This window comes from Peromyscus eremicus, chromosome 22, assembly GCF_949786415.1.
Source record: "Peromyscus eremicus chromosome 22, PerEre_H2_v1, whole genome shotgun sequence".
NCBI classification, from domain to species: domain Eukaryota; kingdom Metazoa; phylum Chordata; class Mammalia; order Rodentia; family Cricetidae; genus Peromyscus; species Peromyscus eremicus.
Window position 1 is genome coordinate 27,516,236 of NC_081437.1, and position 5,172 is coordinate 27,521,407.

Below are 5,172 nucleotides of genomic sequence, written 5' to 3' on the forward strand. Positions count from 1 at the left end.
TCTTGCTAATCACAGCTGATTCTTCAGCCCCAGCTAATCAGAACCACAGATTGTTGACTCAAAATAGCAAACAGCCCTCACAGAGTTTTTAAGCTTCCCTCTGAAACTTCACAAGCCAGGTCTCCATCATCTTCACTGCTCCAATACTCTTATCTTCTGAGCCCTACACAACATCCCACTGAACTCTTGACACTCAGTGGCTTTTCTAGCCCAAAGTTTCAAAGTCCTTCCTATAATCTTCCCCAGAACACTATCCGGAGGTAAGTCACAGCAATACTCCACTATGCTGGTACCAATTTGTCTTAATTAGGGTTTCTATTGCTGTGATGAAATGCCATAGCCTAAACAACTTGGAGAGGAATGGGTTTATTTGTCTTACACTTCTACATCACTGTTCATCATTGAAGGAAGTCAAGACAGGAACTCAAACAGGGCAGGAACCTGGAGGCAGGAGCTGATGAAGAGGCCATGGAGGGGTGCTGCTTAGTGGTTTGTTCAACGTGGTACGCTTAACCTGCTTTATTACAGAACCCAGGACCACCAGGGATTCTCCACCCACCATGGGCTGGACCTGCCCCCATCAATCACTATGTAAGAACCTGCCCTACAGCTGTCTCTTAAGGAGGCATTTTCTCGATTGAGGTTCCCTCCTTTCAGATAACTCTAGCTTGTGTCAAGTCTACACAAAACTAGCCAGCGCAATGCTTAAAGGCAATTTCCTATACTTGAAGCGTCCTTATGCAGGCTCAGAGAGTCTTACACAAAAAGCATTCTGGGAAACTACGGGAGCAGAGGACCAAATTAAACCCGATGAACTGGAAGAAATACTGAAGACACAAGCAGAGAAGTCCTTTTATAATACTTTAATTTTTGAGTACATTTATAAAACGAGAACAGACTGCTAAGAAAACAAAACAAAACAACACAACCAATTATAGACTTTGAAAAATGAAGGTACAATCAGAACCGTGAGGGCAAAGACAAATTAAAGAGAGAAACTTAATTCTCTCCGTTGAAAAATAGGAAATAGACTCCCCATCCTTTTTATTTTGTATTTTAAAGAACAGTTGGTCTAGAAAACAAGTCCTTGCAATTTATTTCTCTGTCTGTTTATAATATATGTAAATCTTTTAAAGGATTTAGTAAGATCCTTTCTAGCTTTAACTCCCAGGAATGTCTTTGTTGAGGACCTTTTTGTATTTCATAGAAATGCATGCAGGGAGATTAATGGGGTCCCTTCGTGTAGTCCATGGAAGCCTAGGAGTCTGGGATGGCTAGTATTAGTTGGCCACTTAAGAATCCAGGCTTTCCTGGGAGTTGGGCTTCTATGCACACCTGTGTGGATTATCTTACATTAACTGATGTCAGGAGACACATCTTACCTGTGGGTGGGAACGTTTCCTGGACAATGTAGACTGCACTGCAGGAGAAGGAGAAAGTGAGTTGAGCTCTGGTTTTTAAGTGTCATTCTCTGCTTCCTGGCTTCTTCAGGCTCCTAAGGTTTTCGTGACATGATGGAATGTTCCCTTGAACAGTGAGCCAACTTGAACACTTTCCCTTTGTGTTGCTTTTGTCCAAATATTATAAAACAGCAATGGAAAAAGGAACTAAGACAGAGCCTACAGTAGGTGAACAGATTTTCACCCAGTAGTGAAAAGCACCTTCTATTACAGAGATGTAAGAATCTAAGAAAAAAAAAGAAAACAATGTTTCCTTTGTCTAAAGACAATTAACTAACATAGCTACATAGCTAGTTGCCATAATTTCCAGGTGAGTTTAGGATATATTATGTGTAACAAACTCCTGTCTATGCCCTGTTGCTTGAAGACTAGCTGTTGTTCATCATGAGAACTTCTTCACATCTGTGGCACTGGAGAATCAGATGAGGCCTCTTTGTCTTGGAAGGTGTGACAGGTCTCTTCGACATGAATCCCTTTCTGCTTCAATGCTTATTCTGTAATGCAACTTACAATTTTGTGGAGATGATTGTTTAGAGCAGTGGCTCTCAACCTTCCTGATGCTGTGACCCTCTCATACAGTTCCTCATGTTGTGCTGACCCCCAAACATAAAATTATTTTCATGGCTACTTTGTAACTGTGATGTTGTTACTGTTATGAATCATAACTATCTGATAGGCAGGATATTCTAAGATATGACACCTATGAGAGAGTCCTTTTATCCCTGAAGGGGCTGTGACCCACAGGTTGAGAACTACTAGTCTAGAATGCTAACTTTTAATTTTAATCATAATTCCCCCAACACAGTTAAGGAACACACTATTGCATGATAAGAATGAGCCTAGAAATCTCTCCTGTGAAAGTGGCAGGCAAGACAGACTCCATGATAAAGAGTTGAGCAGTAGAAAAGATCAATCTGTTATGCTTAAGAAGGTTTGTACATAAGAATAAATGTGACAGACAGACACGAGACACGGGAAAGGAAAACTTTCAAAGCTGAAAAAAAAAGACACAAATATTTCTAATAAAAAATACACAATTTCAAGTAAATAAATGAGAAGAAAAAAATCATCAAGCTTCACATTTCAACATGCCAATGCATAATTTTAGAATGTCAAGTAAGTGATCAAGTCTATGTTCACAGAAACAGGTGAATACATTCCCATGAAAGGGATAGAATAGGGCCAGTGACGTGGTTCAGTGGGTTAAGGTGGTTGCTGTCAAACTTGACCGCCTGAGTTCAAGTCCAGGGACCCACACAGTGGAAGAAGAAACCTGACTCCTGCAAGTTGTTCTCTGATCTCCATGTGCTCCCTGTGACTCATGCATGCAAACACACACACACACACACACACACACACACACACACACAAGTCAAAATGAATGCAAACTAAGTACAAAATTATCCTGGTCTATTGGTGATCAGGAGAGAATAAAGAACTTAATGTCAATATCAATTTAAGTCCCCTCTCTCATTAAGGAGTATAGCTGAAAAATAACAGTATCAGTGAAAAATACAGGTTACACTTCCAGTAGGAAATAATAAAGACAAATTTAGCAACAAAACCAGGCATAGAGAATGGGGAGGTTTTTACAAAATTACTTTGCAATACATGCATTTAGCAAAGCATCACACTCTTTCCTATAAATATGTACAATTATGATTTGTCCTTTAAAATAGATAAATATGGTAAGACCATAAGCAAAACTCACATTCACGGTGGGAGCAGTACATTAAGGCCATAGGGTTTGACAAGGAATATCTCTTCTTTTTAAAATGTATTTTTAATTGTGTTTGGGGGGCAGGGGGTATGTGCAAGTGAGTACAGGTGACAGCAAGGACCCGAAGCATTGGATCCTTTAGAACTGTAGTTACAGAGTGTGTGTTGTCCAGTAGGAGTGCTGGGAACCAAAACTGGGTCCTGTACCAGGACAGTACTTGTTCTTAATCACTGAGCCATCCCTCCACCCCTTTGAGTTTTCTTAATATTAGCATTTGAAAGGGAAAACAACCGGGTGGCTGGTTGTCCTGGAAAGTTATTCATGAAAAAGGGCAGGATGGACATTCAATGAAGACTGTGGATCAGTTAGGAGAAAACCTAAGGGTTTCATAAGAAAAAAAAAAAATGAGGTCTTGAGCACAGATGGTATGGAGGCTTTCGCCCTTGAGAAGGAGGAAAACAGCTCATTCCCCAGACACTGAGAGAGAAGAAATAACTATGTGGGGGCAAATAGGTAAATTTAAATATAAAGTAGAAATGCCAGGACTTGACGGTAATCAGATGAAAGCCACTCAATTTTTCTCCCTCTCTCCCAAAGTGAAAAAGAGATTTACCACTCTAATTTCTGGACTTGAGGTTTGGGTTTGGGCCTCAAGGACAATGATGAACATTTAAAGTCGTTTGTCAAGGGAAATGGGCAAGGAAGCCAATCACTTGAAAGTAAAGGGTAGCCGAGATTGCTGACATCACAGCTGGAAGTGGAGGGATTTCTTTATGTAACTGTTATTGGCATTTATGAAAAGAGATGCAGAAGAATCACTGTTCATAATGTGTCCTGAAATTTTTGTGATTTCTTTTGTTGTTGCAGATATGAAAGATGACCTATTTTTTTTTTTTTTTTTAGCTTCCATTCTGCTTCGGTAGAAAAAAAATGTCTAGTTGTAATTTTTTTAATGAATTTTTTAGGCATGTGCGTGCTTGTTGGCCTACACATGAGTGTGTGTGTGTGTGTGTGTGTGTGTGTGTGTGTGTGCCCATGAGCATGTATGCACACACACATGCACTCATGCAGGTACTCATGGAGGCCAGAAGAGGACATCAGATCCCCTGAAGCTGAATTTCAGGCCATGTAGAGCTGCCTGACGTGAGTGCTTAGAACTAAACCCAGGGCCTCTGTAAGAGCATGCTCTCAACCTGAGTTCTCTCTCCAGCCCCTACTTGTCATTTTTTTAAAAGATTCTAATTTTATTTTCAATTATATATAAGTGGCTGTGGGGAGGTATGGGCATGTAAGCTCACTTGCCTAAGGAGGCCAGAAGGTGTTGAATCCCCTGGAGCTTGAGATAAAAGTGGCTGTGAGGTAGTCAACTTGGGTGCTAAGAAGTGAACTGAGGTCCAGTGCAAAAGTTATGTTCACTCTTTACCACTAGACCATCTCTTCAGCCTCAGTCTGTCAGGGTTTTTGTTGTTGTTGTTGTTGTTATTGTTGTTGTTTTAATCATGAAACAGTGTATTGAAAATTTATCTGCTATCATAATATGAATTACATTTTAAGTCCAATGTAATCTTGTGAACATTCCTTGTTGATGGATTTGTGGAGAAAGCAAATGCAACATGGTGTTTCTAGGTGTGTGTGTGTGTCTGTGTGTCTGTTTGTCTGTCTGTCTATGTCTGTATGTGTCTGTGTGTAATTGTTCTGTGAACAATTAGGTAATATCTATCAAGAGTCCAAGTGCATTATAATTGGACCTTGTTTTTCATCTGCAAATCTTAGTAAATGAAAACCAAAATTGTCGAAACACAGTCCAAGAATAGAGTCCTGTGCAGAGAAGTCTAACTGCTCATGAGAAAACTCCAAGAAAATAAGAGTCTTGTTACCTCAGTTTCTTCAAACCGTGGGATCATTCTTAGAACGTGCTTTCATGCCCTCCCAGGTATAGCAGATAGACATGAGTTTACTTCAGATTAGTCATTACAACTGGCTATTGTTATT